Consider the following 9,755-nt stretch of genomic DNA (forward strand, 5'->3'; position numbering starts at 1 on the left):
GTCCTTTCTTTGACTGAAGCTACTGTTGCCAATCTACTAAGCTAAACACACATTTCACAGCTTGTTGCTCCTTGAATACATTCAACTGAGTTCACTTTGTGTGCCAAGTACTTGTTCAGAATACACTGAACATAACATCTAGTTTTTCTGCCAAAATGGCCTCTGTCAAGCCTCCCTCCTGCATTTAGCCAGCTACAAAAGCTGTTCCTTGCTAGTGAATTCCAGTACCATCAGTGTTTTCCCTGAATTATTTTAGTAAGTGCTCTTCTTTCATTGCTTTATAATGTGAATGTTCAGTTCCCCAGTTTTCCAGAGGAGACAACAAGGCTATTGCTGCCTTGGCAAAAAGAAGGCTTGGAAAGGATGCACAGACTAATACTTTGCTTACCTTCTGTTGCCTCTCTTCTTTAATATACTCAGGTTTGTGTCAAACAATTCATTAAAGCATGTCCTTAAAATCTTTCCAGGGAAGTGGGGAGATTCACTCTGCTTGTGTTACATGTGCTGCCTTAGAGCAGCTTCCTTTTCAGGCTAGTCTGCACCTGCTTGTCTGTCATGTCCCTGGACAGTCTGGAATTATACTTGCAAATAGAATTGTCAACTTTTGTAGGGATTTGAACACAGTGACATGCATGCTAATTCTCTTGTTGCTTCTAGCCTCAGGCTAAGTAACATTAATTTTCCTTGAATCGTTCAGAGGAACATTCGGTACAGGGCATAAAATTGGATTTGGTCACTCAGGGTTAAAACAGTAAACACTTTTATTGATAACTTTCCATAGTGAGGTTCCAGTGTGCACGCAACAGGAGACATATTTTGGGGGTTCTAGTATAAATAAGAAAATGATGTAGCTCAGATAAGCCCTGTAAAAACAAAGACTCAGACTAGACCAGGGCCCAACAATTATATTAACTCTTTCATTGCGAATTTGATTCAAGTGTATATTTTGGTAGCAAGGAGCAATCTGAAATCATATGCTCATCCTTACCAAAGCTGTATTTCTGAGGTCCCTTTGTATTTAGGTGCCTAGCTGCAAAACTAAACCAGCAATGCACTAGTCATCAGCAGTTCCCATTAGTCAATTTTTTAAAAAAATATGAAATCTTGGCCTACATTCCAAATATGTGCAGTGTGGCAGTTCATTAGAAGAAAAAAATCTTAAAGTTTCTGTTCCCTCAGCTCTACATTTTGGTTTCATTTTTCCTGATGAATTGTGGGACTTGGGACTGAGCCTTTTTCCATCGGTTGGGAGGGGCGGGGGGCAGGAGAAGAAGTCACTTCCTGTGAGGCACAGCAGTGCAGTTCCTTTACTGAAATAGGCAGCAGAGGCAATTAAAAGGCATGCTCAGGCATCCTGTTTTGCATATACAGAAGGTAGAAGTCATCTTCTTGCTGGTTGAACTGTCTTGAAGGTTGCAGCCTTCTCTGAGCATCAGAGCTGTTTATGACCCTGGAGTAAAAGAGAGGTCAAATAGATTTTTTTAAGATGCATTCCAAGGGGATTTTTTATCTCCCACAGAAAAAGTTCAATGACTTTATAGGAGAACACCAGGAATGAAAACAGTACAGGAAGCTCACTGCTGTTTGCCTACCACAGTGAAATCAGTTAAGCCACTATCAGAGAGTTACAAAGATCTGGAGGCCTTTCCCACACTGGCAATACAGTTGTACCAGCTCATCCTACAACAGAACGACACTGTTGCTGGCTCAGCTCCACTGTCTTCCCCAACCACATGTACAGAGATTTTGTCTGAGCTGTTTTACACATGCACTTAGAAATATGAGTCTGAGCCATGGACATGTAGACCTTATGTCACACAAAATGGTATGCACAGCACACCGATTTTCTGAACTGTAACCTCTTTTTTTCCCTCTGTATTTTGTTCTGTAGACTACAAGAAGCTTTTGCTTTCACTTTTGAAAGAAAGAGGGTTTTTATCTACCTCAATTTTATGATATTTGGGGTATTCATATATTAGTGCACACATGTAATGCTTACACATGTATTTATATCTATATACACTTGTACATGGAAGACACATGTAAAAGTTACTAGCATGTATGAAAGCTTAAACTTTTTCTTTCTTTTTCCTTTTTTTCCCTTTCTTTACCTTTTTAATATAAACTGTGATTTACATTGGAAATTATATTACTGTAGCATTCATTGCCAGAGCACCTGACATGAGTTTTTGGTTGGGTGTGAAAAACTATTGCCTCATATTATTTTCCTTTTTATATTGCATTTCTACCTTTCACATTAAGTGGTTCCAAGAGATCACGATTGCCACCGCCTTCTGCAGAGCAGCTCTGTTTGACAGCAGGTATTATGCATGTGCTCACAAGCATTGTCAGCTCCATCTTTGAATTTAGGGCTAACTATTAGCTGATGAAAATATATGTACATTAAATAGATATGCTCACGTTACCCTGTCTTGTCTCTTTTACCTGGTTTGTTTCTTCAGGTATTGCCTTCTGCCCCGTGTTGCCCTTTCCCTTCAAGCTGCCCTTTCACACAAAGGCATGTGTGTGTCAAGGAAGAGGGAGCATATAATGAGTCCTGTTCCATCATGGAGAACTAAAGAAGGCCACTGTTTTTGCATGTCTTACATGCTTTTTCTTTGACAAGTTATCAGATTTTCTTGATGTCATTACTTGTTATTTGAAATGGAGATATCTACTGGCTTCTTAATGAGTTTTTGAATGACAGTCAACATTGCTGCATCCAAAAGCAACGGATGTAAGTATTCACAGTATTTGAATCAGTATGAAGTAGATCAGGAAGTAATTTGGAGTGGAGAAAGGTCTTCTCTCTCTCATACGCGCACACAGTTAATTTCATTTTGTCTGGGGACCTAGAATTATGTTTATGCTTAGGTCTTCATATTCTTTACTTAAAAGCACTGATTTTACCAGTCCTAAGAACAGGTAATAGAGATGGCTTGTGGTGACTTGACTCAGCCAGTGGTGACCTCTGAACACAGGAAATGTCATGGTGAATTTTACTTTGAAATCTAGCCACAGGCAATGGAAATTGGAGATTTTTGCTGTTTGCTAGAGCAAGAGTAAGCCTGTGACAAAGTTAAGCCTTTTATTTCTTCCTCTTCTCTCCCTTTGCTTTGCTTTTTTCCCTCACCCCCTCCATGAATTTGTACACGACAAGAAACAATAATCTGAACTGCAAATTTCACATCAGTTATTGAATATAGGCCAGTGTTGGTGTCATGATTTGTGTCTTGCTTGAGTCAAAGTTCTGCAGACTGAAAATAAATTTCCCTTAACCGTATTAGCTCTGCCATCCTCCAGCAGCAACAACAAATGGCAGCAAATAAGAAACTTGACAATGTTTTTTCACCCACTGATTCCCTGTTCCATGTAGTCAGGTATTTTGAACTTGAAAGCAAAACATTTTGTCATGGTTTTCTGTCTTTCAGCCACTGACTAACATGACTTCTTCATTGTCAAAGGGGAGAGAACTGATAAGATTGTCACACATTGAGCGATTCTCTTATTTCTAGCCCCAAGAGGGAGGCTTTCCACAATACCTATACCAGTGCTTTAGGAGGGAATAGAGAAGAGTCAACCAGGTCACTGTCATCTTGGGGCAAAAGCTAGTGTTTGCAGAAAGCTTGGATAATTTGATCGCTGTGGTACTGGAAGGTTAATATGGGTCTCCAGGGCATTATTTCCCCAGGGCAGGCAGAAATCAGCTGCTCTACAGTCACTTTGACCTAACAACTCTGCTGAACTTTCAGACAATTTTAAGAATGATGCTTATTCAGTATTTAAATGTCTTTTTTTTTTTTTAATTGCATGGAGGATAGAGATTTTGACAAGAAAACTGAACAGGAGCTAAACCGAAACTACACAGTTCAACCTTTTTTCAGCAGGAAATTTTTAAAGGGTAAACGAGTAAAATTTAAATGGACAAAGAGCACTATCCTCAAGCAGTGGAAGCTGCCTTAGAAAACAAAGGTGCTAGAGCCAGGTGAGAGTGAAAACTCCCTTATGCTCAGAAGGCACATGATTAACCAGTGACATAGATTATAGCATGAGCAGGCTGCCCTTCTCAGTAAAACCCACTTTTTTTCCAGAAAATGCAGGCAAATGTGCAAAAATAAAAAAATAAACCCATTGTGTCTTAGAGAGAGATCTCCCCAGGATCAAACATTCCCCTGCATGGACCTTTTCATGTGTTTATGAAACAGTATTATTCTTTGATGGCACAAATGAACTCAGCAGCTCAGTTGTTAATATGCCAGAGGTTAGTAACATGCTTTCTGTGCTTCTCAGTACGATTACGTATTTTGTGTCTCTATACATATGATATGTGTACACATCAAAACCTTACTCTTCTCCTATTGCTTTGAATATCAGCTGGAGTTTTTTCATTTACTTTTAGGAAGAGAGGGCAAATTCATATTTGTTACTGAGGAGTGTTTCTTTGCTTAATGTGAGACCCTATGTGTCACTCAGTGCTCCTGTGAAGGAAGAAGTGTCCCTAAAGTCACACAGTCAAAGGCAATTGAAAGAAACTCACTTTGTAAGGTTATGGTCTTTTCTATATCCCACAGTGGATCTTCATGTCTTTTCTGCTCCAGTATCATGTGACTAAAGGACACATATGAGACAGCAGGTCAAACTAGAAGAAATTCACCATTTAGACCTGAAAAGAGCCTTCAGCTACAATGGGGTCAACACCTCAGAATACAAGAAGAAACATTTTAATAACACTGAATAGAATTTATCACTTCTTTGTAATTCAAACCAGAACAAACCCAAAAATAAGGGGTGGAAGGGAAAATAAAATAATAAATGTGAGGGCAAAAAAAGCATCAGGAAAGGGGACAGAGAGGATAGAGGTAAAATAGTGTTGTACAGAAAAGCAAATATGCTTCTCTGCAAAAAATACATCAGAAATGCCTTACAAAAAACACAAAAGCTTTAATGAGAAAAAGTAAAGGTAAAGAGGTAAAGTGTGATGGGACGTGGAAAGAAGATACAAATGCTCAAGAGGTTGCTGAGTGTTCTTAAACTTTCTATTATTTTTCTTGCTGACATGGCGTTGTCAGAATTGTGATCTGAAATGGGTTATTTTTTCCCATTATTTATCTGTTTCAGCTTGAGAGAGTTTTGTTTTACCATTTGTAAGAGGTGTTTGCAGAGGTGATTTTTTAGGCCAATTTTGTTATACTAGTAATGCCATTAAGAGTATCCCCAGCTTTTGGGAGCATCATGTGACTCTTTCCAAGTAACAACACTGTGGAGGCTGAAGGAGGTTACATACTGAACCATGGGAGTGAAGGAAATAATTCCGTGTGGCTTATTCCCTTTCTGCAGGTCTACCAGAGCCAGGTAGATTCTTTCACCTTTTTTATGTCTCGTTTTATCCATCAGCTTTCCCTTAAAGCTAAAATTATTTTAAAATCCTCAGGTAGTAAATGTAAGGTATTCACATGCTAAACAAAATTCAAGGCCATAGTCAGCACCATTGTAAAAAACACACCCCTTGATGACCTTTCTTTTTCCAAATGCATAGCCATGCTCACTGGATTCACCCCAGCAAGGGGCTGTTAGAAGGGCATTTTCCAGAAGTCAGTCCAATCGGTTGGTAACTGCCTGGGATGCTGAGTGCTCCTTGCAGCCACTTAATACTGATGTTAGGGGCAAGATGCTTAAAAATGCATGGCAGATGGCTCACAGCAATGATGTGAGAGGATTTATCCTCCAGGAGACAACATTTTATTCCTGTTCTTTTGCTGGTGACTTTTGTCATATTGAGCAAGACAGCAAAAGCTAGGGCAGAATAAAATATGATGTCTTTCCCATGAACATTTCAAAACACACTTGAAAAGGTTTTTGTTTTGAAAATGAATTATTCAGTTGTACAGTGTAAAATGGAGAGATTTTATTCATTTGGATTGGAAATGGGAACCATTAATTTTATTTTTTTTCTTTTCAAGACGGTCTTTTTAGTCCCTTGAAAAAATTAACCGGGGAGTAGCTGTAATCTGTCTAGCTTTTGCTGAATCAAAATGTGCATATATATAGACATAGGTACAGTAAATATATATGGATAAATTTATACAAATGTATATATAGCTGGGGTATGAATGTATGTAGATATAAGAATTTGCTTGAAAACAAATGGGAATGACCCCAAGTTCAGCGTCTCTCTTCTGAGGGATTCTGAGTATTAGAGAGAGCCTGGGTTTGTCAGGTGTGATAACCTTGCCTTGCCATATATAAAGTTTCCATGCGTATCAGTGTCTCCTGTGACCTTTGATTGAGAATGTTACAAGAGTTCAAATGGGAAGAAAAGATGTAAGAAGTCAAGTGGATAAATTGGAGAAGGCTCCTCTACACTGTGGCACATTATTACTCTCTCTCCCAAATATCAAGACAGTAACTATGAAAGCAGAACTGAGCAAACAGTCTTTCTGGTGGCATGATTCTAATTCAGCTTAAATTTTCAACTGAGTGTAATAATTTTTCCTTCTGAGCTCTCTGGTGACAAAGGAGAGTTGTCGTCTGTGTAGGCTGAACTTTCCACCTCATCTTAAAAGCTGGCAGTGTTTTAATATATCAGACCAAAAAGTCCTGTCTTTCTGACAGACCTAGTGTAGAGTCCAGAGTGCAAATAACTTCTTTGCTGTTTGCACCATTTGATTGATTTTTATTGAGATTAGGAAAACAGGTGCTCTCTCTGCGGTATGGCTTTCCATGCAAACGCATGAGTGGTCCTGTCACTTTTTTCCTAAAGCAGCAGCCCCCTGCTGTGGGTGCAGTCACTCCTCTTTCACACACGTGTAGCTAGAGCACTGTGTACAGTCACCAGGTTCCACTTATTCCAGGTACCAAATTTGAGACACTCAGAAAATGAGTTCTCGGGGTGTTTTAATGTTGCATAGTACCATGTTTGTTCGGAGTGGATTCACCTTTTATGTCAGCAGGACTTTAACATTCTCAACAGTTTTAAATATCAAACCTGAGGTATCCAGAAAGTGGGTTATTTCAGTTTTAATAAGTGTCAATGAAAAGCTGTGCTTAAGGCAAATGATCTACATTCACAGTTAAACTCACGTTAGCAGAGCCATGGTGTTGCAACACAATAGGGTAAGGCACAATGCTGGTCCTTCTGTTGTCTTGGAGCACACCCAAACCGACATGCCATTCAGGGAAAACATCCTACTCCTGATGTAACACTGTACGGAGCAATCTGAGACTGATTCACCCATTTGTTGACATCTGCATCTTCCTATTTCAGAAGCAGACTGAACAAGTTTAGTTATCTAGGCAATTCCACATAGGATTCTGAAAAATGAAAGGCAACTGCCAGTTTAGAATGACTTCTCCAGCTGGGATATATGACCTCACAGTGAAACAGAAATTCTGAGGGCAGCTTAAACAGGAAGACAAATCCACTGAGTTCAGAACTGAAAGGTGTAAAACCACTTGGAATTAGCATGATTCTTTTATATTAAAACCCAAATGATCAAAACAAATGGGAAATTTTGTCACTCAAAAGAATTGAGAAACTGATCTCTGTGAAAAACAATAAAAAACCAACTGTCTAGTTTTTTAGCACAAATGGCACATGAATAAGAACATCAAAAAGAGCTGTGTATCCTTTACAGTTCAAATACACGGTAAGCTTAGTAAAAGTTAATGTGTTAAGGGTTGCAACTGGATTAGAAAAATGTGAAAGGCATGCATTTCTCATACTTTTTTTATTTTTTTTACTCATGATATCAGGTTATTTCATATCCCTCTGATATATTCCCTGTGAAATTCAGTCGTTCTCTGGTCAAGAACAGGACTCTCCAAATTTCAGGAAGAACTTGAGTTTACTGGAGTCTTTAGCACATGAGTCAGCTAGGAAAGGAACTTCCTAGGCAGAATCATTGGGTGATTACACTGGCAATGGAATGTACCCTTATAGCAAACAGCTAATTAAAACCCCAAGGATAATAATGCACAGGAGTCTCTGATGGCGAGGTGACAAACCAGAGGACATTTTTGATCTTACCTAGAGCCAAGGGAAGGTGTGTGTGGCCAAAGCATCTGCAGTAGTGGGAAAGGTGGGTGTCTGCAGGTGTGTGGCACCAGTTTGTGCCAGGGGCTGATGTCCCCCCTGCAGAGTTTGTGTCCTGAGCTTGGCATCTCAGTGCCAAAGGCCTTGTGGGAAGGAGGAGCAGGACTTTGCTCTTGGGTGGCTGAGAAGTGCTATTGGGTTTTTTTAGTCTAGGTTTAGTGATGGAGTGGTAAAAAGCAGCATGAGGTAGAGACAGAAACAGTAACATCTTAAAACAGCAGAGCTATTGGAGGGGGCAGTGAAGATCTCATGGTTTGGCCCATCAGCATCAGGAGAATGAAAAGAGGGAACAGTACAAGAAAAAGGATTTGGCCCAAGTCTTTTGTGGCAAACTATGTATAAATGTGGAAAAACATGTTTTTGAAAAAAAATGGGAGAGGTTTTCTTTAATACATTGTTAATGTTTAAATTATTTTCTATTTTGGGATGGCCAGGTGATTAAACTTCCATTTTCTAATTCTGAAGAAGACGAATGCCCTAACTGATTGTGAAAGTGTACCCCAGAAGCACACCGCAAGGCTCGGTTTCCACATACAAGGCAATAACTTAAGATGCTAGATTTACAGTCCCTTAGCACTTGGCAGCATTAAAATCTGCAGTAATATAAAGGGTTATGAATGAAAAAAATTACTCCCCACTCTGTTCTGTAGACTGGTGCTGCCTAAGTTTGCAAGCCTGTATATACAGTGTGTGTGATATCTCTTCATCCAAGTCTATTGTGAGGAGTTTTGAATGCTGCACCTGAATGATTCCAAGCATCCAGAGGAAGCTGAAGTATTTGTAGGTTCCTAATTTGGGAGAAAATGGAAAAACAGAGAAGAGGTTGGTAGTTTTTATAAGTAGTGACCACATATGCATCTTAATAATTCCCTGCCTCCCAGAAAATGCCTTATAATCTCTAGAGAAATTAGGAATTAAAAATTCTTAAAATTAAGTCTCTTTTTATTTCTTTTTAATTTACTTTTTGATTTCTACTTCACTGTTAAGGACTGTTGTGAAACTCTCCTTGGCTACCTCTTTCCCAGCAGACCAGGAACTGCTCTGGAGGATCTGAAGGAAAGCTTTCTGGTTTTAGCTGGCCAAGCCTTTGTCTTCTCTTCACTGCTGTGTTTCTGTGGGACACCAGTTTGTCTAAGGACTTTTGGGAAGTGAAGCAATTAAGGGACATTATAATAAAGAGGGGAAAAAAAGGGCAAAACCCAAACTGTCTTTTAACTCTATGCCCCATTAAACTTCTGGCAATTACATGTTCAGGGCCTTTGTCCCCTTGTTTCCATTTTCCTTCCCATGCACAGCCACGTGTTTCTGTAGGCTGCAAAGTGCTGGTACTCCTCAGCCAGTATCATTTTCACAGACTGTTATGATCTGTGGTTCTTCTGACTGCCCATAGATACTTTTTAAAGTGAAAACAACTCTGTTGCAATGAAAATTAATGATATTCTAAAAAATAAGACTGACCTGTCTGAGTTGAAATTTGGTACTAGGAAGGCCAGGACAAAAGGAGTAGAAAGATGAGGAGAGGTCTAAAGATGAATCAGTTACTGTGTGCAGGGGCCCATTGATCCCAGTGGAGCTGTTGGTCAAGGCAGGATTGCTCACTTTTGGCTGGCTTAGAAATCATGTAGAAAACCTTATTTGAAAGCAACCCCCCCTGTAAGCCTGA

The 9,755-nt window shown here is 39.4% G+C and overlaps 1 long non-coding RNA gene across 1 annotated transcript; it reads right to left on the reverse strand.

Annotated features, from left to right (window-relative positions):
- Positions 1-1,418: 1,418 nt before the first annotated feature.
- LOC120322976 lies at positions 1,419-7,125 on the reverse strand. Its single transcript, XR_005562996.1, has 3 exons — positions 7,081-7,125; positions 4,538-4,608; positions 1,419-1,450 (listed from the first exon to the last, which is right to left on the reverse strand). It is a non-coding gene; the product is annotated as an uncharacterized LOC120322976 (long non-coding RNA).
- Positions 7,126-9,755: the final 2,630 nt, after the last annotated feature.

This window comes from Pipra filicauda, unplaced genomic scaffold (assembly GCF_003945595.2).
Source record: "Pipra filicauda isolate LSUMZ 115617 unplaced genomic scaffold, ASM394559v2 scaffold179_size1759329_pilon, whole genome shotgun sequence".
In the NCBI taxonomy this organism is placed as follows: domain Eukaryota; kingdom Metazoa; phylum Chordata; class Aves; order Passeriformes; family Pipridae; genus Pipra; species Pipra filicauda.